At 51.4% G+C, this 24,578-nt stretch overlaps 1 long non-coding RNA gene across 2 annotated transcripts in view; it reads left to right on the top strand.

Annotated features, from left to right (window-relative positions):
- The first annotated feature begins 7,872 nt into the window (after positions 1–7,872).
- LOC114068317 overlaps positions 7,873–24,578 on the top strand; it is a 22,959-nt gene continuing 6,253 nt past the window's right edge. For both annotated transcript variants that reach the window (XR_003573558.1, XR_003573559.1), the window contains exons 1-2: positions 7,873–7,920; positions 13,281–13,339. This is a non-coding gene — a long non-coding RNA (uncharacterized LOC114068317). The remainder of the gene's footprint in view (positions 7,921–13,280; positions 13,340–24,578) is intronic.

The following is a 24,578-nucleotide window of genomic DNA, read 5'->3' as shown; positions in this document are numbered from 1 at the left end:
CCCCCCCCAGATTTGTATTTCCCCCCCAGATCTGTATTTCCTCCTCAGATTTTATTCCCCCCCCCCTAGATTTCTATTTCCCCCACGGATTTGTGTTGTCTCAGTTGGAAGGTCTCGTGCAGAGGAAAGCCCTTGATGGGCGTTGGGTGCTGAAGGGGCTCTGTTGGCTGAGTTTGGTGTCTGTTGGGAACAGGGAGGTTCCAAACCACCTCCTGTGGAGAAATGAGCTTGGCATTTGGTGACAACCAGAGCAAAACCAGCGGTGGAGGCACCGAATCTGGGGCAGCCTTGTCCATGATGCAAAGCTGGATCATTTTGACAGGGTTTATTGCTGCAGTATTAATTAAAAATTCAGAGATAATGGGATGTTTCCCATCAGTTTGGGTTGTTCAGTACTGGAAGAGGATGGGCCAAAATACCCAGAGAGGGACAATTCTCACAGCACCAGCTTTCCGGCCTGGGTGTGGGGAGGAAGTGATGGGAATCTCCTGGGAAATTTCCTGATGGAAATCCTGTCCTTTTCTCAGAGGATTCTCAACTTTCCACTTAATCTGGAGTTCTGTGGGAAAAAGTATATCTATATATAAAAAATTATATATATATATATATATATATATATATATATATATATATATATATATGGAACTGGCCAGTTTTCACAAACCTCAAGCTCACTGCTGATGCCTTTTGCTCCAGTAGTGCTTTAGGATGAGTATTGCAAATATTTTGGTGCAGTTTCTTACCTTTTTTTTTCTTCTGCCTTTATTTTCTGTAGTTCTTAATTTTAAGGGTTGCAATAGGAAAACCTTTTCTCTCTCCACATCACCCTCCAAGCAAACCCCACTATTCCCCCCAGAAGTGTCTCCCCCTGAACCTTCACCGTCCTCCTGCCACCACCTGGAGTTCTGGCTTGTGAAAGGACACAAGTCCTTGACATCTCTGGTCACCACACGGATCCAGAGGGATCCTGGGAAGCGTGGGAATGCTGGCAGGGCTGGCTGAGCCTGCCTGACCTCCCCTGGGCGCTGCCTGTGCTGCCCCACAGCCCCTGTGTTTGCTTTGGGTGGTGAAAGTCCACGAGAAGAATGAGAGGAATCCTGCTGGCTCGGGAAGGGTTGGGATTTTGGGGGTCCTCCTCACTGCCCAGGGCAGCAACACCCAATGCAGGTGTGGGATGAGGACAATTTTGGGATCATATCTTCAAACATTTGGGTTTTCACACTCCCCTGAAGGGCTACAGGGCTTGTTGTTTGAAAATGGGAGCACCCTGTAGCATGTGCTGCTGAAAAACACCCGTGTTTTATACTTTACACTCCTCCAGTGTGTGGTCCTGGTCAGGAACTATTTGTCCACCTCATCAGGGTCTTAAAAACTGTTTGTCAGGAGTCCCAGATGGAAAGGCAGAGGGCTGGGAAGTTTGGGTGCAGGGGGGACGTGGTTTTAAACCAAAGTCCTTTCAGCAGCCGTGTCTGCCCGTGGTTAATGGGTTACTGATGCGAGTTGGCACTTGCAGCTCCTGCCCTGGGGTGCCCTGGCCTGGTCTCGTGACTGAATCAATCAGGGCCAAGAAATATCGACAGGCTGGAAAAGCACCAGGCTCTCCTCTCCTGGGAGCTTTTCCTTAAAGCTCCAGCTCCTGGAATTGCCTGAATCCTGATTTTTCCTGCCTGAAAGCTGAATTTTGGTGGAGTAGAGTCTCTTTTCTGAGTGAAGTTCAATGGTGTGAAGGCCAGGTGTCCTTTTCAAGTCTTTATTTCTTTACTTCCAGTCAATGAGGGTTTTAATTGTATTTTTAAGTGACTATTTGATGACTTTTGGGGACACTTCTTGCTTGTAGCGCCTGCTTTGCATGAGCCCAGCCCCCTGGGGTGCATCCACATCCCTTGGTGGAGCTCAAGGGGATGCTGAATGTCTCGAACCGCCTAGAGCTGTGGGATCTGAGGTGAAATTCCTGCTCAAAACCCACGTGCAGTGCATCCCATGCCCTGTGAGGTGTTTCCCTGGATGCTGCTGGGGCAGGGGTCAGGCTTGGCTGAGGTAGGAGCAGTTCTGGAGCACTGAAATGTGCTGGTGGGTGGTGGTGGAGCCCTTGGGCAGCACGAGCTGATCCTCCTCAAACCCTGCAAGGCTTGGCTGTTCCCTCAGGCTGTGCTGGGAGTGGTGGATTAAGGGCCAGGGTATGTTTGGTTTGGAGGGTGTAGCTGTTTATGGACGTGGATTAGAATGGGATATTTGGAGATGCCAAGGTGAGCACAAATCCTCTGAGAATCAGCAGGGGGGCTGTGCTCCTAAGTCACTTTGTCCCTGGAAGAAATCCCATATATAATGTGGACATGGCTGCTCGGGGATCAGGTTGCCCTTGGGAGGCATTTTTATTTCTTTGTTTTTTGCCAGAAATGTTGCTTTAAATACTGTGTCATCTCCCCTCCAAGTTTTTGAGAATGTGTCTGATGATAAATCTCCAATAAATGAATTACATTATTGAGCAAAAGCACTTTGTGGCAGACAGCTCCTGATGTGCTTTGGGGCGTTTGTTTCCCTTTAGCTTGGACTTGGCTGCCTGTTGTGGGAAGGAGCCCAGAGTGGCTGATGTTTGATGGCAGGAGGAGGGACAGGGATGTGCAGGGCGTGGGGAACACAGGGCAGGGGTCAGGTGTCCCCATGTCCTCGTGGCATCCTGTCCATGGGACGTGGCTTTGCAGAGAATCGTTTCACTGAGGTTGGAAAAGACTCCAAAACCTTGTAGCCCCCTCTCTGTGCCCCGTCCCCAGCTTGTCCTCCAACCCCAACCATTCCATGGCTGAGGTGGCCAAACAGGCACTTGCTCTTCATAAGCAGCTTATTTCAGTTCAGCTTAAGCCCCTTCTTAACCAGGTGACACCAGGGAGGATCCCCTGTATCAACTGACACCAGAACCCGGCACGGGGCAGAGTCACAGGTGAATTCTGAACTGTGTTTAGACCTGCCCTGAACTGCCTCTTGGGCATCACCTCAGGGGCCATGTCCAGCTGGAGCACTTGGTACCTGGTGACAGCAGCGATGCCCCCACCTGCCCTTTGCCTTGTTCTCCCTTTGAGGAATATTTGGGCTTCCCTGTCCAAGCCTGTTCCCGCTCCTCTTGTAGCTGTGCTCACAAGGAAATCTTCAAAGGCTCAGTCCTATCAATTTTCCCCACCATATGTTCTCATTAAAAAATTTATTGTGCACTTTATCTTAGGATTATTTGCCATCAATTAATAAAACATGTTGCAAGCTTCAAATGAACATCCTCCCCTCCCCACTTCCCTTTAACGAGGGAAAAGGACAGAGAAATATGAAAAAAAAAAAAATCACCATGACAGATGGTGTTTTTTAACCTTTCTTTTGCCCAATCTGGGGAGAAAAAAAAAAAAAAAAAGATTTTTCTCAGAATATTGGCATGGGTTTCTAATTATGAGTTACACGACTTGGAGGTCTAATCCAAAGCGTAGTGAGCTCAGGCAGCCCGAAATGTGTTCGTGTGCTGAGGTGGATGGTGCTGACACAGGGACTGGCAGAGGGGACAGGGGCTGTGGGGTGACACTGTGGGTGGTGGGTCCCCCTTCTCCTCCAGGCACTGGGGTGAGCAGGGAAAGCTGCAGAGAGTCCACTCCTGGGAGCAAATGGTTGGCAAATGTGGCCAACAGCTCCCAAAGGCACGTGGGGTTGGCAGCCAGAATGTCCTGTCGTCCTTGGCAGTGGCTGCCTGGTCTTGTAGGGAGCCTGGGGCTGTGGTGGAGGCTTGAAAAAGTGGCTTTTGGGTTTTTTTTTTTGAAGAGTTCCCAAAAGGAGAGACCTCCCTGCTGTGCCCCTGCCCAGGGGGAATGTAAGCCCTGGTTTAGGGGGAGGACGGGTGGCACGGAGAGCCCAATGATCCCCAAGCTGATGGATGACATTCCCTGTCCTTTCCCGCTGGGTGAGATCAGAATCGTGGCTTTGCCCTGCCGTTAATTTGGAATTTTGGGCTGCCCAGGGTTGGTCTCCAGGGGAGATGGGGTGGGAGGAAAAGCAAACAGAACATCCCCCAGCAGCGCCCGCGGCCGCTGCAGGGCTGGGACATCGTGTACCCTGCCGAGCCTTTCCTTGTGCCTGTGCCTACCAGGGGGAAATAAATACAGGAATAATGCACACAGACGGGTTTCTTACATAAACAAATGTCTGGGGAGAGACCTGGCTGTGGGCAACCTGCTGGGAAAGTCCTGGTCAGATGGGAATTGTAGAGTTAAACACTCCAGTCTCGCTTGGATGTGTCTGGGCTTTGATTTATACTTCTGATTGGATGTTTGCCTGGCCTGATCAGAGAGCTTGGGCAGCAGTGCATGTTGACACTTGGTGTTTAGCTCTGGGTAAAGTTTAAACAGGACTTATCGTGGCTCTGACACCTCGCGGAGGCTTCCCCGCTTTAATGACACGCTTCATGCCATCCCTCACACGGAGCTGGGCTGCAGGGCTGGCCCACAGGCTCGCACAAATTCAAGGAAAAAAGTAAACCTGCAAACCAAATTCATGGAAAAGCTTATTCGACACCTCTTCTAATTTTAAAGTAACCCCATTGCCCTCCATCCCGTTTCTCCGCTCGCTTACGCTGCTGGAATCTCAACCCTGCAGCGATCTCGGCTCAGAGAGGCCCTTCCAGCCCTGCAGAAACTGTTCACTGCCTTGCCCATATTGCCCCAGTTTGTCCCAGAAGCAGCTCTGGGCTCTGCTGGGACTGAAAGAGCCTCACATGGGAGGGCAGGCTTAGTTTTGGGTCAGGTGTGCGGTGACGCTGCCCTGGGTTGGGTCAAAATGGGACCTCTAACTTGGGGCCATCTGATATTTTTTTCCACCCATTTCGCCCTCTTTTGCTTTTAATAGAAATTGCTGAAATTATCACTGTCAGGTTTGTTCCCCCACGTTTCTCCCACCCGTGGAAGGCTGGAGGAACCTGCTCTGGGTGCAGTTTTGGGGGGTTCGGGTGGCCAAGGGCTGCCCCCGGCTCTGTTTGCACCCTCCCATGCAGGCAGGAGGAGGGGATGGGGACAATATTTACCCCACCTACCCCAATTGCTTGCCCACCGAATTTCCCACTCAAGGCCCACCAGAGAGGTGCACTGGAAATGGGATTTAACACACCATTCCCAGCCTGACACGGGCGCTGGCCTTGAGTAAAGCTCGTGCTAAATAACACTGAACTAATTTAATTTTATGCCTTGATTTTTATGAGTAACAATTAAGAAAAAAAAAAAAAAACCAAACCCACCCAGCAGAACGTAATTACTGCACCTTGAAGTCCCTGGGCAAAAGCCTGAGCTGAGGTTACAATATGACAGCTTTTATCTGGGATCTGATAGGGGTGTTATTCATTGTATTAGGAGTTTGCCAAGAGAGGCTTCACTGAAAATTAACCCGTGTTATCACAGTGAGTAATATCCTGGTTTTATCATGTGGAATAAATAAATAACGTAGACTTTAGGCTTTGGCTTAACGAGGTTACACCGAGTGCAGGGTGAGGAAACAGTGTTAAACACCACTGCAAGGATTGGTGATTGAGGTGAGATGAAACTGGAACGGAAAGTTTTCTTGCATAATGACAGAGCTTGTATTACTATTAATTATGTTATGCAACGGGAATGGGATGGAATTTGGCTCTATCTAGCAACAGGCCTGGGTGAAAAACTGCAGGAATTTTCTCAGGAAAATTCCACTTGTGACGCTCCTGACACTGTTTCATCACCTTGACCTGTTGTGGTGGTTTAGCTTCGAGCCACCCTGGTGAGACAACTCCTTTGGCTCCTGGGGAGCCCTTTCCACGTGATCTCACTGGTGCTTCTCCCACCTGGGATCCCCATTGGGATCCCCTGGGGCCAGTGAATCCAGACTCCAAGTGAGGTGGAGCATCGGCAACGCTGATGGGAAAAAAACCCAAAACCAGAATCACAGAGAGTGATTAATGGCAATAAAAATAATGGCACTGGAGAGCTTACAAAAACTGAGCAACCCCCTCGTCCCTTTGTGCCACTGGATGTTAATCATGCCAGGAATACCCTTATCCTCTGGGCCATCATCATCTGTAATACCTCCAGAGCAGCACGGGAGTGCAGGTGAGCAGAGCCAAAGCGGGCCAGAAGTGAGAAGGGAGGAGAGACGGAGAAGGAGAGAAAGGAAAAGCGAGAAAAAACCCAGTCCTTGCCTGCCAGTGGTGGAATTTGTGTGGAGATGTGTGCAGGGCAGCGTGGTTAATGAAAGGAATAACGCTCAGGGAAGCGATGGGCCCGCAGGGGAGGGCTCTGGCAGTGGCCTCCATGGGAAGGTGATGTTTGGGAGAACAATTGCTGGGCTGTTGTACCGTGCCTGGCGCTATGAATGGAGCCTAAGAAAGGGTGTCCTTGGACTGTTGCTAAAGCCCATCATCTTCTCCATCCCCTGCGTGTGCCGCTCGCTGCCGCTGCCTCCCGAAACGGGCCGGCAACGGGGGAACCAAGGGCATAAAAGGTGGGATCAGAGCACGCCCCAAGCTCAGTCCCTGCTGGGGCAGCAGCTGGCTCGCTGTTCATCCATCTCCAGCGTGGCAGGGTGGGGCCTGGGGGGGGGGTCCCTGCTCTCTGGGAAGCTCTGGAATTGCTGAGAGCGAAGTCGAGGGTGGAGGTGGGGCAGGGGCAGGTTCTGAGCGGGGCTTTTTGGGGTAGCGTGTCCTTTGAGCTGGGCCACGAGCTCCCCCTGAGCAGCTCAGGGGTCTGCTGGCCGAGCAGCGTGGGGGTGCTGGCCACTCACCTGCCTGCTGGGATTGCCCAGCTCCCTGCAGGTCCATGCCATGACACCCTGTTGTTCCAGGAGCCCTCCAGAGGAGCCCTGGGATCCCCACCAAAGATGACGAGGGCAGGGATGAAGAGCCCGAGTCTGGAATGGCTTCACACACCCCCTGGGATGTGCAGGTATGTCTGTGCTCTCTGTGTGTGTGTGTAAGGACAGCACACGTGCCTTCCCTCTGCTCCTGGCCTGCCTGGGCCATGTTCAGCCCGTGCAAAGACCCTTCACATCCTCTTTTCCAAACCTGAAATGGGAAATAAATCGAGGTGTTTTTTTTGCTGCTGAGAGTTTGAAGTGTAGCAGGCATTTACAAAGGATTAGAGTAAAAAAAAACAACTGTATGAATGACATGGACTAGGGATCTGTGCTGTCCGTGCCCAGGTCCCAGCAGAGTGTGCCATGCACTGTGCAAGTGCAGAGCTTTTATCTAATATCAGCATAAAATCGATGGGGGTTGTAGTTTTGGGCTGTGCACGTGGTTTTGGCTAAGAAGGAACTTGAGTTGCAATGAACGTTTAGGACATCATGTGTAGATTTGGAATATTTTTTCTTTTCTCCTGGCACGTGTTGTGTGGTGCTTACCCCGTGATGCTGCCTCTCAGTATGATATAATATATAATTATGCACTTTGTGTCATTATTTCTGCAAAACAGAGTGAGATTAAAGGTGTTTGAGCTGTGTGTCCTCAGTGGGGGAACGGAGGGATGGCTGTGGGCACCTGGGAAAGCCTGGCCTGGGGGTTTAAACACAGGCTTGGGTTCAAAAGAAGTATTTCCCATTTCTGCTTATGCCTTTTGCCCAGGGCAAATTGCTTAACAAAGTCTGTCTGCCTCAGTTTCCATCTGTTGGGCAAGAATTTTGTGAATCCTGGACTCCCCCAGAGGTGTGAGATAGGGCTTTTCCAGCCTGAATGATTCCAGGATTCTGTGCCTTTAGGAGAACACCCTCAGCCAGCCTCTGCTGGCACGAGTCAGATTAACTCCCCTGGAGCCAAAAGCTCCTAGAACAACAACCTGCTGGGAATTAGGAATAAATGCAAATAGTGTTTGTTTGATTTGCTCCTCGGGTCTGGCCAGGAAACCTTCAAGCAGCAGCACTTTCCCTTTTAAGCAGGTAAAGTGCTTTTTTAAAGCATTCCCAGGGAGTGTCTGTGCTCCTCTGTGTGTGGCTGTAAATCTTCCCCAGCTCTTAACGAGCCTCTCACTTGGTAACTCCACGCTGTGAAATCCAGGGCTGGGAGGAGCTGCAGACAGTGGTGGGACCTGCTCGGAACTGGGAAGGGGGAGAGGACCGTGGGGAACGGGGTGATGGGGAGAAGAGCAGGGCTGAAGGACACAGGTGATGGTTGGATCTCTGGTCCAGACTGGGAGACTGGTGGAAGGTGGAGATAGTGGTTGATGGGGAATCTGAATGGGAAAGTAAAGAAATTCTCTAAGAATAGATGAGAACGACCAAATCAGCTGAGATTTTAGGCTTAAATATTTTTTTATTATTATTATTCTAAAATATGTGGGGTTTTTTAGGTCTAATAATAATTTTTTCAACATTTTCCTGTGAAAGGCAGAAACTTTTCTAGGCGAATGGGAAGTGTTAACCCAACCTCCAGCTTTCTGTCACAAACCAGTTTGGACCAGCCATCCCAACAATCTGACCATCATGGGGGGTTTGCTTTCCCCCTGTCCTTAGCAAAGAACAGGCCAAGTATCATTTAAATAGAAAAAAAAAAATTCAAATCGCCAATAATTAAGAAAAAAAAAAAACAAACCCACGAAAAACCCAGCAGCTTTGGCCATACCTGGCTGGTGGATTTTTCCCTTGGAAGTTGGCCACCCCAAGCACACACAGGGCTCTGTGTGAGCCTCCCTTGCCCTCCAGGAGGGAGCAGAGGGTCCCTGTGCCTTGGACTCTCGGCGGGGGCAGCGGGGCCGGGGGCCGAGCGCGAGGCAGCGTTTTTGAACTCGGTTCCTTTTTCTATTTTATTTAGATTGGGTTCTGCTCAGCGGGGTGATTTCTTAATTAGAGCAACCCAGTGGTGCAAGCCTGTCTCTCCAGACCCCTGCTCTGCCTTCTTAGGTTTCACGAGGGAAGTTGTCGTGCCTTATTTCCTGAGCTCTGACGCTCGGGCGGTGTGCGGGGATTGCACCGGGAGGAAAAGACATGTAATTTAATCATCTTTATTAGATTTTGGGCGAAGGAGGGGGCAGAGCAGGAGGAACCCTGTCCTCTGCTTGTCTCTTGGCTTTCTCTTCTGCTTCTAGTGGCCAGAGATGAGATTTCACAGCGGAGGCAGCAGAAAAGGGATGGCCTTAAAGGACCGTGTGGTGATGGATTTTTTTGTCCTAATTTATGGAATTTTCCTGAGCAGTTGCTGTTGTCTCAGTCTCAGGGACATCCATGACCCTGCATGGGTTAGTTCATGACTAGTTGTGGTTAAAAATTTGAGTTTTGGTTAAAAACTAGTTGTGGTCAAAAATTTTGGAGTTCTGATCCATTTGGTTACATGAAAGGGAACCCCGTCCCTCCAAAGGGAACCCTGTCCCTCCAAAGGGAATCCTGTCCCTCCAAAGGGAACCCTGTCCCTCCAAAGGGAATCCTGTCCCTCCAAAGGGAACCCTGTCCCTCCAAAGGGAATCCTGTCCCTCCAAAGGAGGAAAAGGGGTGAGAGGCCCGTGGGGCCAGTTCAAGAAGAGTAAATGGAGAAGCAAAATTTGGAATTTTGCAACTTGCAAGTTTTTTTTGGGAATCCAAGGAGGGCAGGCAGCCTCCACCTGGAGCGTGCCATCGCCACCCTGTCCTGGGCATGGCTGTGCTCAGCTCCCACTTCCAGAGGGCAGGTGAGAGCTTCCCTCTGCACCAAGGGGAGAAAAACTCTAAGGACAAAAATGGGTCCTTTGCCTGCACTTACCCATCCCATCCCCAGTTTTTATTTAATTTAAATCAGTGCTAATCCATTGATGCCAACAGAGCTAGGCTATTCAAGCCTTGCCTTCTGCATCCTACACACTCAGCTGAGACTTCACAGCTTAAAACATATTAAACAGAGCTCAGTGGGGAGCAGGGGGGCACACTCGCATTTAATTCAAACGAAATCAAGTTCTGGATTTTTTTTTTTTTTTAATAAATCCATTTTATGGCTGGAACAAGGGCGAGAGAAGCAAATATTTGTTACCTGGAGACACCGTTTTCTCTCCCTCCTCACCACATGGGTTGGAGTTATTATTTTTCTGGCTGGCCCTGTGAAAGGCTCCCGTGGAGGATGGGAGAGGTTTATAACTCAGTAATGGGCTTCTCGCCTCAAAGTGGTTCCAGTTGCTCCCTGGGATGGGCTGGGATGGTTTTGATTACTCTGTGAGGGGGGGGGTGAGAGCTGGTCATGGTTACACCGTCCTCGTGGTGGGCACTGAGCGGGTTTGGGGAGCTGTGGGGGCAAACAGGGGGATGCTGAGCCATGGAGGAGCTGAGACACACGTGGCTGCCCACACCCCCTGGCACAGGTGGGGCTGGGGAGAGAAACATCTCCCCTTGTGAGATCTGAGCGTGGCAGGAACTTTCAAAAAAACGCCCCTTTTTTTTTGTTCCCCGAGGGGTCACTTTGCGCTCGGAGAAGGGACTCGGTGGCTGCAGCTGGGCTGTGCCAGCCCATGTGGCTGCACTGGGGTGTTGTGGGGGCCGCACAGCCCCACTCCTGGGGTTCAGCAGCTGCTCTCCCCTCGGGTTTGCTGCCTCTCCCCTCGCGCAGGTGCTCCGTGGGCAGCGCCGTGGGGGCGGCTCCCGGGGAAAAATCGGCTGGAAAACTTCCTCTCTGGGGAACAGGGGTGTGAGTCAGTGACCACTGCAGTGTCACCTGTGGCCTTCTGGAGGGTGAGGGAGGAGCTGCTGGTGCTGCAGCGGGAGAGGCACTTGTTGGTTTTGGGGAGTGTTGCAGGGCTGAGGGGAAGGTCTTGTGAAAATGCTGATATGTTTGTCCGAGGATGTATCCACGGTCCCTCCTCTCCTTTCTCACTGCCCTGGGGAGCAGGGGTGATTTTGCAGGTGTGTTTCTTGAAAAGTCCACGGTGCACCATCCCCAGGGGTGTGAGAGCAGCTGCAGGTGCCAGGGAAAAGTGCTGCTGGTCCATCCCACCCGTGTGTTTGCCTCACGGGAGGGACCCAAAAAACCCCACTGCTGCTGGCAAAGTAAGTTGCTTCAGTTGTGAGTTGTGTTTTTAGGGGGAAGCTGCAGCAGCTTGGAGCTTGGTTTCTGAGAGAGCAAGCCAGCAAGAAATTACAAATTAAAACCAGAAAGCCCTTTCCCCCCCCAGCCTCCAACTCTTGATGTCTTGATTCAAGGTATGCATAACCACGATCATTACTTGGAAGGGCAGCCCCACCTCCACCTCCCAGGGTCTCTGTTATCTCTAGAGCCACCCTCTGGCTTTTGATTACAAAAATGACACTGGAGAGAAACTCTATCTGCTGGGAGAGAGGCGGCTCCAAGCCCTCCTCGTCCTCCCTGGGAGCCTGCGAGCTGCAGGGGTAGGGAAGGAAGAGGAGGGAGGGATGAAGGTCACCTTCCGCTGCCCCGGGAAGGGAACCAACCCCTGGCGAAGGCCCGGCTCGAGCTCTCCAGAGTCATTATCGCAACAGGCTGCGAGAGGTTAGGGAGGAAGGAGCTTTTCGGAAGTCTTTGCCCGCTAATTGACTGTGAGGGGCGGAAGGAAGGATGGATCAAACAGAGAAAGAGCCCCCTCGCCGCTTGCAGCCCCCTCTGCCCTCCCCAAATGTGCCCGGCCGGGAGGCAGCAGGTTGGGGTCTGAGGGGAAATCAGATCCAACAGGAGCGGGGTCTCCTTTCAGCCTGATGGCAGATGTGGAAGGGGGTTTCCAGCATCATTAGGAAGGATGAACAGCCCAGCAAGGATGGGTGTGCGGGCTCAGGGAGCAAGGCATGCCTCCTGCTCCCCTCACCTGCACCGTGGCATCGCTGCCCCAGCCCCCTCTGGGCTCCCTGAGGGGCAAAGTCGCCCCACCATGAGCAGATGGTGCTCCCCATGTACTGCACAACCTGGGGACTGCTCTGACGTACCCCCTTGGAGGAGGTGGGTGCTGTTCAGAGCAGGAGCAGGTGGGAGTCGTGTCCCCAGGTTTGCAGCTTGCCCAGAGCCAGGACAAAGCCCTGAAATGCCAGTTTGCCTCACCCTCAGCCCAACACAGACAGTTCACTGCAGGCACAGCACAGGGGCTCAGCCCAAACCAGCCCTGGCCATTAGAGAACCCCCGCCACGGGCTGGAATACGAGGGGATTGGGACAGAGCTTTTGTACAAATTCTCCTTCCCTGCAGCCCAGCAGCCTGTGTGTTCCTGTAAAACCTGGAGACCAGGCCATGGAGAGCAGATTTCTCCTGGTTGAGCCTCAGAGGAGCTGCTCAGCTCCCTGTGCTGGAGGGGACTGTCTGGGAGGGAAGTCATTGCTGCAGTCGTGGCTTTCTGGCCCCGGCTGAGATGGTGCCCAGAAATGAAAGGCAGCTGCAGAATTTGCCTCCTCCCAAGACTGGATGAAACCAGAGCACTTTAAGATGACACAGTGCAAGAATTAATCCACTCAGGTGTCACTAAAGGATTGTCTAAGCACGTTGAGTTACCTCCTGGAACAACGCTGTGTCAGTATTTACACCAGGCAGTTTAATTTCAGGTTTCCTAATCAAGCCTTTGGAAAGAAAACAGACAATTCATGCCATTCTCTGAGTGCTACCTCTCCTTAACCTTTCAGCCTGGCTTCCAGACCCAGGAGAAAACACAGTGGAAGAGATGAGCTGCTCCCCTGGGGAGTGGCTTCTTCATCAATGCTGGTGATTGGTGCAGTGCTAATCCTGGTGCAACCTCAGGCAGTAACTATCATTACTGTTATATCGGTAAGGAAGAGGGGGAAAAAAAAAACCCAAATGATTTTTAGAGCTGCCCCGATCACCTGGATAGAATTGGGAACACTCCCTGAGCGCTCAGGAACAGACTGAGACTGGAAACCAGTTGCCTTGATGCCTTGCTCTAACCACCAGACGACCCACCCTGTATGAGCAAACGGAATAAAATTTGAAAGAAAACAAAAATCTGACTTGAAAAATGTGTTCCGCGTAGAACCAGAATGTTCAGCGGAGAAAAAAAGGATGCAGTCCAAAGTTTTACTTCCAGGCAAACATTTCAAAATGGACTTATAATGTAGCCTTTCATTTAGATTTTATATGAAGGTTTTACTTGAACTTGTAATGAAGATGGAAAAATCTGAGGTTGCCATGGCTACTGGCACTTTGCCCAATGCACTCAAATCTTTTTCCCCTAATAAAATAGATTTCAGAACCCCCCCCCCCCATAAAAAGGGAAGAGCTAAAGACCCTATAAACAAACGTAGGATGAAGAATATTATTCCATGTCAGGCTGGTTCTGACCATCATGGGCAGGTAATTTGGCTGATTCTTTTTTTTCCTCCTCACCAATTAGGCCCCCGGACCCCAAAGTCCAAGGTGGTTCTCCTGCTAATAACCAGGAAAATGCCAGGGGTAAGAAAACTGAGTGGTGGGCTGCCAGGTTCTCTTTTTGGGCTGGAAATGCATCTGCCTCGTCCTGCAGGAGGAAACTTGGTTGGTTTGGGTGTTCTTGCAGTCTGCAGCTCCACCCCAGCTGTGATGGACCCTCTTGGATGGGCATTTCTGCCGTTCAAGGATCTGCTCAGCACTCAGCCAGCAAAATTGGGGACAGCTCCAGGTCCCTGGTGCTGTGCAGGAGCTGTGATGGTGGGATTGGTGCTTGTTTGTCCTCAATCAAGGGCTGGGCTGGAGGGCTGGTGTGGCTTTATGGTCGGGGTCTGGGCTGGGAGATGAGCTGGGCTGAGCCTCGGTGGGATGTGGGAGGTCCACCCTGGGAGTGGGATGGTCTGCGAGGTCCCTTCCAACCCAAACCATTCCGTGGTGATTCCATGAGGGTGGTGATCTCACAGGCAGAAGGAGGCTTGGAAGGGGGAGCAGCAGCAGCTTGTAGCCATCTCCTCCTGACTATTTGCAGCTCCCTGGCTGATCCAGGAGTCTTGGATCTGGAAATGCTGCTCTTTGGCTTCGGCTGCTTCTTGTTTGTGGGAGCAGGGAAGGCTCTGGCCATTCCCTTGTCCTTTCTTGGTTGTGTCTTGTTTCTCTCAGGAATTCAGGTCAGACTGAGGCTTCTGTAGCTTTTGTCCTTGCAGTTTCCCCTGGAGATCCTGGTGGGAGCTGAGTTGATCTATGCAGGAAGAAGGTTGGGCTTTGAGGTCTTCTCAGAGGAGACTGAGCGTGGTGAAATGTTGGGGATGGATGGACAGTGTGGGCACTCAGAAATCACATGGGCTGGCTCAGAAATGGTTATGACATTCCTGTGGGAAGGAGACAGCACAGGCCATGGAGGTGAATGATAAACCCCTTGGAACTGTCCTGGTCCTGTCCCTGGGAGAGATGGAGGGAATTGCTGGATGTTCTTCTTCTCCTCAGGCTTTCAGGGAATCCTTTTAAATGCAACAGCTCTTGGCTTTTCCAAGTGGTGGCCGTCTGCCAGCCCCATTTATTTCCAACATGTGGTTCTGATTTGAAAATGTCCAGATCTCGAAATCTTTAATCTTCTCACACCTAGGGATTTTTTGTTTTGTTTTGTTTTTGTGGAAGGCTGAACCACGTGCATGGGATAATGGTTAAAAAGCAATACAGGCAGCTAAAATAAAAAAAAAAAAGAAAGAGAGAGAGAAAAAAAGAAAGAAAAAAGGGAGAAGAAAGAGAAACTAAAATAATTTAAAAAATATCCAGCTGGCACTTTTCTAGTCTCAGAGATGCAGCACAGAGATCATTTCATCATAGTCACTGATGAAACTCCTTGAACTTAGTGATGAAAAAGATCCTATAGATCCCACCAGATGAAAAAAAAAACCCAAAGTATTTGTAAGACTGAGGCTGGTTGTGTTCCCATTAGTTCAAATCCAAGCCAGTCCTGGTGGAAGACTGGAAGGTCTGGGTCCCCCTCGCTGCCACAGGAAGGTTTTCCTCCTCGCCCTGGGGTTTGGGAAGGTCTCTCCATGTCCCCTGGCTCTGCAGAGGAGCAGAGGTCACTCAGCCCAGGGAAAGCTCTCCCGGGGAGGGGAATCACCAGGAGCACTTCAAAGGAGGTCCCTCCCCACCCGCTGCAGGAGGAGCAGCTCGGGATGAGCCCTGCTCCTGGCCCAGAGAGTCCCCAGGACGTTTTGCATTAGGAGCCCGTGATGGAAATCAGCCTTGACAGATTTAAAATGTGCAAGGGGAAAAAGCCTTTTTTAGAGGAACCTGCAATTACCCCGCGGCTCCGAGGGGCTGCACTCACCAACAGCCAGCCCGGGACACTTGCTGCAAAATGATGGGCTTCCAGGCACGTCTGCCAGGCTTATTGAAGGTCTGAACATGGGATTAGAATTCCAGCTCTGCAGAAACACTCACCAGTTGCCAAACTGCCCTGGAAGTGCCACCGCTGGCTGTGGCCAGACCAGTGTCAGCAGCTCAGGGTGAGTTGTCCAAGCCCCTCCACAGGCTTTGTGCTTGTTCTTTGTGTGCTGCTGTAGCTTCTGGTGCAAAGCTATGGGCAGGGCAGAGTTTAATTCAGAGCCTGTCTGATAGATGGTGGCAACAACCACTGTGTGTTCACCACCCCACCATCCAGAAGCATTCCTGGGGCCTCTGTCTCACCACTGCCTGCTTGGTACTGAGATGCTGGGAGGGGATAAATCAGAATTAGAGAGTGGGTTGGGTTAGAAGGGACCCTAAAGATCACTCAGTTCCATGCTCCTGCCATGGGCAGGGACACCTTCCACTATCTCAGGTTGGTCCAGCCTGGCCTTGGACACTTCCAGGGATGGGGCAGCCACAGCTTCTCTGGGCAACCTGTGTCCACCCTCACAGGGGAGACTTTCTTCCTAACATCCCATCTAACGCTGCCCTCTGGCAGTGGGAAGCAATTCCCCTTGAGGCTGAGGTGCTGGACACAGCAGCCAGTGTGGAGTCACAGAATCATAGAACAGTTTGGGTGGGAAAGGTCGTACAGTCCATGAAGTCCAACCCTCCTGCAATGAGCAGGGACATCTTCAACTAGACCAGGTCACTCAGAGCCCCATCCAGCATCCTCCTGGGGACAGTGTCCAAGCAGGAATGGGGGTGGAAGAAAAGAGCCTTGTTCCTGTTCCCCACATGGTGCAAATGTGGGTTGGGGCTGCCTCGCCCTCCTCCCCATCCACTGTGGCTCTGCTCAGAGCTGAAGGGCTTCTCAGTGTCTCCCTGTGCACTAAGAGTTAAGGGGACTGAGCAGCTCTGAAGATAAGAAACAGATGATAAAGGTTAGAGGAGGGATCATTTTCCACCCTGCAGCCTGTAAATGCAGAGTAATTAGAATGCAGCCTCCAGTCCAAGAAAATGCAGAGAAAAAAACAGCCAAAGAATCCCCCTTTCCTCCCCAGGAAAGAAGCTGAAGAGCCCCAAAGGCCTGAGAGTGGGGAATAACTCAGCTCTGCTACTTGGGGCTGGAAAATGCCCATCAGCCAAGGTGTGCTCCTGCAGGGCTGCACTGGGAGGTGGCTGTGGAGGCACTGGGCTGGCCTGACCCTCTCTGGAAAACACCTTGGGATTTACCCTGTTCCAGGTGGGGCTGGATCCCCCCTGGAGTCAGACCCAGCCCCTCGTTGCGCTGCTCTGCACAGCAGCACAGGGACAGGGGCCGGAGCAAACCCGGCGGGGTTTGGTGGGAGGTTTTAGGGCTCCAAGGGAAGGAGCCTGACCCAGCTCACCAGGGTCACTGCCACTGAAAAAGGAAGCACTGACGTGTGTGCAGGGCCAGGACCTGGCTGTCGAGGAGCCCTGGGTATTCCATGATTCCCTGAGCTGGGCAGGTTTATTGCTGCTCACACCCACACAGGTACCTGCCGGGCTCTTGTCTTCCCAAGGCATGGCCCTGAAATTTTTGCTGACCCGGTACCTATGGGGCTTGTTCTTTTTTTTTTTTTTTGCAAAAAATGGTCTAAATGCTGTTATTTCTGGGCCTTTAACGCCACCTACCCTTAACCATTCCCCAGGAAAGGAGAGTCCCTATCTGGTGACTCAGACTCCACGGATCAGCTGGATGCGGATGTCTGACCCAACATCGAGTTTCATTTTCATTCGTTTGTTTTCATTTTCTTTCAAGCTTTATTTTTCTCTCCTCTGCAGTTCATTAGCATCTTCCCTTTCCCTGCTTGCTTTTTCCCCCCTTGCTTTCTTCTGGAACCCAGAAGTATTTCACTGTGGCTTGCCAAATGATTCCTATCTCAGTGAAAAAGAACTTGCTATTTCCTGAAAACCTACCACTGTTTTCTCTCTCTCTCTCTTTCTCTTTTTTCCCCCCCCCCCTCTAATACATTCTGAGTATTGAAACAAATCCAGGTAACTTGATAAGAAGTTAATGAAAACAAATGAATTCTGTTTTGCAAAGGTGCATTGGGGAGGAGGGCAGCAGTGCTTGGGAGGGAAGGAGGGAATTGTCTCTGCCCAAAGGAGGTTGCAGGGGACATCTGGCTCGAAAATCCCCCCGTGCCAAATTTTGCAGGGGAGAAATGGCAGAGGAAGAGGTTCTGTAGTTTTCCACTTGTGTGGTGGGTTTTTTTGTTACTTTAGACATTGTTTGTGAGAAAACCCCGGGGTGACACGGCTGGGCCAGCACAATCCCCTGTGGTTTCGGTGCTGGGGTTCGGGGGCTCCCCACGAGCCCTGACCTCCTGTGGAGCTCTGAACGCCCATCTCACCCACCTGCCCACCCTCCCCCCAGCCCAACCTACCCCAGCACCCCCGTTCTATCCCAGGGAGAGCTGTGTCCATGGCCAAGCCCAATGAAAATCCCAGTTCAACCCCTGCTCTGTGGGGACCGGCGAGCTGAGTCCCCCCAGGAGCTGGGGATGCAACACCAACCCTCCTCTGGCTGCTTCTCCCAGAGCAAAGTGTCTCCAGTGCAGTGGAGATGTCACCACTTCCAGGGACGCTTGTCCAAGCTTTCCTAGCTCATTTTCCACGGCGTTACTTTATGAACTGGAGCCGGAGCACAGTGGGCAAAAAGAAACTCAAATACGCCCTTAACGAGCCCATTCTTTTATTGGGCTGATTTTCAGCTGCATTTTACCTTTCAGCGCACGGGAAGTTTGGCTTTGGGGAAGTTTATTTCTTTCTGGTGCATTCATTTCCGAGGGCTCTGCTGTTCTCCAGGGTCGATTTCTGTTTGCTTTGGGACCGGGAGAGCCGGAGCCTTTGAACCGGGCGCTTGTGGGATCAGGAACTCTGTTTGCTAGCTGGGGTTACTGTGTTGCATAACTCACAAATATCATCCAGCGTTCGAGAAAAATGGATGATCTTTGGGTTTTTCTTCGCCCCCTCCCCCTCTTTAGCCCTCCCCATCTTCCCTGTGATTTTCTATGGTCCGTGATTGGAAGCAAAAGGTCTAAAAGAGAGAGGAAATCAAGCCCGTCAATAAATGCTAAAAATATTTAGTGTGGCAGCCTCTGTATTTTCTTTTTTGTGAAACACTGATTAATATTCAGTGGTTGAAGGTTAATACCCCATTCATTTTATTCCCTTTACATCCTCTGCACAGCAGTCGCTGCTCCAATTTCGACTTCTAATTCATGCAAATCTGGTTCCAATCAGGATATTAGTAACTCACTGTATAAGCAGGAGGGGAGTTAAAAAAAAGAAGAAAAAAAAAAAAAAGAAGAAGAAGAAATCACACAATTGTTCAACTTATCTTTCAGCACAAGCCCAACACACTCAAGGACACCCCAAATGCACGAGGCTGCTGTAATGACAAGGTGTTTATTGTGCATTTCTCACCTTTAAAATACAGGGAGAACATCCATGTAGGAGTTTTTGGCAGGCTGAGCCACAAGTTTTTGTTTTGATCCAGCAGTGAAAGTTTCTGGCCTGGGCTGCAGAGGAGATGGATGATAATAACAGCTCATGCTGAGCCTAAAGTCTAAGACTCAGTGGAGGGGCAGGGTGATCTGAGCTCAGGTGAGGTTATCGGGCCCAGCTTGGTGCACGAAACACAGGGGGCATGAATAATGCAGGGAAAATTATGATTGTTTCTTCCCTCCTCTCTCTTTTTTTTTTTTTTTTTTTTTTTTTTTAAATGGATGCTGCAAAGCCATTTCCAGCCCCTGGAGCTGTGTGTGGGTGCCTGTGCCTGCCCCATCCTCACCCAGTGTGCTGCAGTGGGAACTCCCTGCCTGTACCTGTCCACTTGTGAGCACTTCCAACGTCTTTGAGCACCTCTCCAAAGTGGCAGTGGGGAGAGGAGGGTGGTTATGATTTGATTTGGATGGGAAGAGATGTTTTATGAGGAGAGTGGCAGGCCCTGGATCCCTGGAAGTGTCCAAGGCCAGGTTGGACAGGGCTTGGAGTAACCTGGGCTAGTGGAAGATGTCCCTGCCCTGAGTGGGCTGGATTAGATGATTGTTGATGGTTCCTTCCAACCCCAACCATCCCTGGCCAGCGAGCAGGACGAGGTGACCAACAAAGCTCTGGCTGCCAGACCGGGCGCTCGTGGGTGTGATGGTCCCCTCGGCCTCCCCCAGGGGCAGCTGTGCTCCCTTCCTCTAGGTGATGTTCCTCCAGCATCCTCCTCAAAGGCAAAAGCATTTTCCCCCTCCCCAGCTCAGCGTGGCCGTGACCAGCGCAGTCTCCAGCGCGGCCCCGCACGCTGTGTCTCGCCAAAATGCAAAACTCCACCACAGTGCACAAGTGGGCTGTGTTTTTCCGACCAGGGAACAGCGTTGGGGCCCTTTCATCACCTCCCTTTTGCACTTCTTTTAAAAATGATTTAAATTGGAGGCAATAGTGTTGAACCTCTGACACTCAGACGAGGCTCTGAATCACACGCTCAAACTGCATCCATTTTCTGTAACCGCTTTGCGAGCAGCTCTTGTGGTTTGGTCTCTATTTTTTCCCCTAAGCATTTGTTCTTTCCACTCTGTTTGCTATTTGTGCCATCTCTGTTGAGATTTCCTTTAGGTTTTTTTTTTTGCCTCAATGTAGGAGAGAGTGCTGGTGGCCACTGAGGGTTCATTTCCCACTCCTACTCCCGGTGCGCTCCAAATCCCAAGACTTCCTTCCAGCTCTTCTTGAGCAGCAGCACCAAAAACGTGCTGGACGTCCGTGGCCGAGGGGAACACACAGGAGAGGAAAGTCAAATTCCAGATTGCTCAGCAGAAAGGAAAAACCAGCCCCTGTGGAAAGGGGCCAGGCAATAATCTCAGGCCATGTGGGAGAGAGTGGCAGCGAGAGTCACCCTCGGACCGGGATGGAGCAGAAGCTGCTCGCACCCACTCGGCCTCCAGCCGCTGCATTTACAGCCCTGAGCTTGACCCAGCTGAGTGAAAATACTTGTGGGCAGCAAAAATAGCTGGTGCTGAAAACCTGTGTCTGCCGAGGGTGGGGAGTGCCGGGAGTTCCTCGGTGGCTGCGGCCGCTCGTCAGAACCTGCGGCACAGAGAAAAGGTGGTTGCTCAATGTGCCATGGCCGGGCTGCTCCTGCTGCTGCCACACAGAGCCTGGGCATCCCTCAACCCCTCAGCCACAGCCCAGGGACTCTGAGGATGCTGGAGAGCGGCTCAGCCAGAAACAGGCCTTTTTTTGGGGGGGCAAAAAGATGCATCGTGTGTTTTTCCATGGGTGTGGGGTGCTGGAGGAGTCTGTCACCCCAAAGGTTAATGGGATTTCTACTCCCTCCCTTGGGACCCTTTTGTGGTGCCCAGGTAGGAGTGGGATCACGTGGAGCCGCCGGGGTTGCTGTGTTTATGGCCCCTTCACAAAGCAGGATGTTGCCCCGTGGGTGTGTAAATGTGCCAAACTTCCTATCAGCTGGCAAGATCCACTTAAACCACAGAATCTGGTTTGGTGGTTGGTGCTGGGGAGGTGTGGGATGGCAGGGCCACACCAGTGGCTGTGTGGGTCACAGGAGTGCCTGGTTCACCCCATCCCAGGTTTTACAGCCCAGCAGCAGCACTGGCCAACAACAAAGTCCCAGAAGCTGCTGCTGCCTCACTCCTTTATTTTTTTGGTGCTTCCAGGGCCAGCTCCTGGAGCCCATGTGGAAATGCTTGAGCAGCCATTCTAACCTTTGGGCTGCAGTAATTAGCCTCACATGGCATCTGATCTGCAACATGTGGCCCAGGCCATTACTCTGCTTTAGCTGCTTGTTAGGCCCTAATCTCTGTTTGATTTCAAGGTGAAACCCGGTCCAGTTTCCTGGGGTTTCTCCAGTGACTGCAGGGGTGCTGCCCCTTCCATCCTGCCTGTGTCCCACAGCCCAGCCCGTGTTCAGGAGGAGGAAGGAGGCCGAGATCACCTGCTGAACCTGCTCCCCCAGGTACTGTCCCTGATCCATCCCGTGATGCTGTGTGGGAAAGTGAGGTGACACTGGGTTATATTCCATCCTTATTGATCTGAGATGTCCCAGGACTCACCTGAGCAGGTGAGTCCTGCTCACCTCGAGAGGAAGGTTTGCATCGTCCTTGCTCGCTCCTGGGTGGGGACGTTATAAATGACCCACTTGTTGTTCCAGATGGTTGGAGTTTTCCGTCAGCCTCGCAGTTGGTTTCCCTTCTGCACTAATTGAGACCAGAAATCCAATTAGACCATAATCCTGTCCTTTTTGAAGTCCCTGGCTGCAGCATCACATCATCTGAGAGGGTGGATGTTGTGCTGGTGATGGGACCAACCGGCGCAGGCGATGGAATGCGTTTTTAGGATCCATCCATGGCCATCCCTGTCAGGAACCGGCTCCTGCTGGGCTGGGCTGTTCCTGTGAGGGATGGCAGATGTTCAGAGCGGGGCTGGGGTGTGCCCAGCCTGCCCTGCTCGTGCTCAGGCCCAGCCCCTGCGCTGGACGGGGCTCGGGTTTATTTGCACAGATGCGCTGGGTGAGGGGAGGGGGGTGGGTATTCCAGGGAGGCCCCTTTAGGCAAAATCCCCAAAAGGTGCTTGTTTTTAAGTGGCTTTTTCTTGATTCAGGTATCTTGGGGGCTGGAGAATTGCTGTTGCTGACTCTGGTATGATTTTTGTGGTGCCAGCCCGGGGAGCTGGGCACAGCTCTGTGGCTCAGCACGTGGTGCTGGCAGTTAAAGTTGTGTCCTTAAAACATGGCAGTGCCCTGGAAATCACTCTCCTTTCAGTGCATCCAGCATATGTGTATGCTCTATATATTTTTAACATGAATATTTATACACTCACTTGGGTTTGTGTGTGCTTGGCAGAGACTTTGAGGAGTTTAGGTAGGTGTGTCATCATTGTACTGGGAGAATAATGCTGAAGTTAGTGCTCATGGATCAGGCTCAGGCCTTGCAGGGTCAGTGGTTTCTGAGCTGAAGGACATCAGTGATGGCCCCTGAGCAGTGAAGAGGCTCCTGGAAGCTCCAGGCTGGCTGATCACACGTGGTTTGTGCTGCAAAACCGAATGGCTGCCAAGCAATCAGATCAAACCCCATCCCTTGGCTTTCAGCTGGTGGTTTGGGCATCTGCTGCCTCAGAGTAGAATCACAGGATCATTAAGGATTGGAAAAGACCTCTGAGATCACCAAGTGCAGCTATTAACAGCAGACAAACGGCTTTGGGCTTGGCATTAACCCTGGGCCTGAGCTGGGGCTCTGGGCACGTTCCTCTGAGCCTTTGAGGAGCACAGGAGCTGCAAGCTCAGGCAGCTCAGATCAGCTGCATCTCCCTCTCTCCTTCTATCTCCACAGAAAAACAGGAAACAGCACCAAATTAGCTCTGCTACTGAGCCTCCCAAAAGCCACAACACGCCAATTGGAGGCACCACATTGGCTTTTTCCTGCCCTGCAGCAGCAGAGTGTTGGGCCAGCAGTTGGATTTGGTGTCTCAGCCTGATGTTGTGGAGGAAAGCAAGGAGGGAAAAAAATTGAAGGGAGAGGTTTTAAGCTCAGGGCCTCCCATTGCATTGTTATTATCCTTTTCCCATCCCGGAAAAAGAATCAAAAATAGCTCCAAACCCACTTTTCTGCAGGATTAAATTAGACTGAAGCGATGGCAGGAACGAAACCGTCCAGCTCGCGATGTTTTACGCCTCGTTGGGCAAGACAAAGTCATGTTGACTTTGAGAATTGGAGTGCTCTGGTGGGGCTGGGCTCCAGCCACAGCTCTGGAGGGTTCAGGGTTGGGTTTCCACAGGGAGTGGAGCTGTGGCCATATCACACCTCCTGTGGCTTGGCACATCCCACGCAGTGACACGAGTGCTCCAGCATCACTGCAGTGCTTTTAGGTGGTTGTTGTGTGGCTCTGCCTTTGTCTGATTAAAGAAACCCGAGCAAACCTCAAAACCCAACACAGCAAAATACGATAATTTGAGCTGGGACTGTTTCAGCCATTAATTTCAAGTGTGTTTTCTACATCAGCTGAGGAAAGGACATTCTTGTACCTGGGCCATCCGTGCTTGTGGGAACGATGGTGTGAGGGTGTGAAGCCCGAATGGCTGAGGAATGAGACGAAGGAAGGGAGGAAGTCCGAATTTTCTGGGAATCCAGAAACTTGTGCAAAAGGGAAAGACGAAAAAATGGGTGACTAATTCTGGGAAGGCTTATGAAAGACAATTCAATCCAACATCTCGAAACACAAAGCCACGCTGTGCTGGTTTAGGAAGGAACAATTTGCCCCAAAAGGGCAAGGAATTTTTAGGGAATAGGGATGAACCCTCCCCAGCTGTGCACACCTCCACTGCTCTGCTCCGACTCATCCTGTCTCCAGAGTGAAGAGGGTCCTGTTAAAATGCAATTGGCCTTTTAAATTGTAAATTTAAAGTGATTTCTGTTAGATAAAACAAGGCAAACGTAGGGGGATTAATCCTTTATTTTACCAAGAAGTTTTTTTTCTCTGTCCCGCACTTCCATTGTTTCCCAGCCTGCTGATTCCTTCAGCCCTGATTCTCCAGTGGCAAAATTCCCCTTATACCTGTGATTTGACCCATTATTTGACTTGTTTGCTCTTAGCTGTTCTGCAAATAAGCCTATCTCCCAGCTGCCCTGTTTGGGGATGCCTTAGTTTGGATGTTAACTCTGATGATGTAAATAGAACCTCAACACTGCTGTTTCTTGGGAAAGAAAAAAAGAACTGCAGGCAGTGCAAGGTTAGGAGAAGTGTTTGTGCAGAGGATGGACCTTGGTGTGGTCCAGCTGAGGGTGGTGCAGCTTTAGCCTCTGCTGGGGACCTGCTGGTGAGGGTGGTCCCCAGTGGGACCCACAGCTCCCGGAGCAGGTTCCCCTGGATCCAGACACGGACCAAACTCTGCCACCCAGGGCTGCCAGATTCTCCCACAGCTTTGGGCACAGTGACTGACACGCAGGGGAAGCCCTCAGGAGGACCAAATTCTTCTGCAGCCCGTCAACGAGCTTCTAATCCCTTCGCTCCCGTAAAATCTCAGCCGCAGCTGCCGCTGTCTGTGCGTTCCCACCGGCCACGGAACCCCCTCCCTGGGCATCTGTGTGTGTGCCCAGGCTGAGCCCAGGCTGTGCCAGTGCCACACCTCTCTCAGCAGAGAACGTGTCATTGCAAACTTGCCTTTTTTTTTTTCTTTTCCCTTTTCCTCCCATGTAACGTAGAACAAGCAGACACCCGGCACCGTCCTCAGCTCCGGCTCTGATGCAAACTTCTTCCACCTGGCCAAGCCGGGCATTCGAAAATATAAATAAATATGAAGAGAAAAGGGGGGAAAAAAAAAAAAAAAAAAAAGGAG

The sequence above is a fragment of the Empidonax traillii genome, unplaced genomic scaffold, assembly GCF_003031625.1.
Source record: "Empidonax traillii isolate 1590-97213 ecotype Southwest subspecies unplaced genomic scaffold, ASM303162v1 scaffold1037:size355049, whole genome shotgun sequence".
NCBI classification, from domain to species: domain Eukaryota; kingdom Metazoa; phylum Chordata; class Aves; order Passeriformes; family Tyrannidae; genus Empidonax; species Empidonax traillii.
The sequence above is the reverse complement of the archived record's forward strand: the minus strand, read 5'-3'. Positions and strand labels throughout refer to the sequence as shown.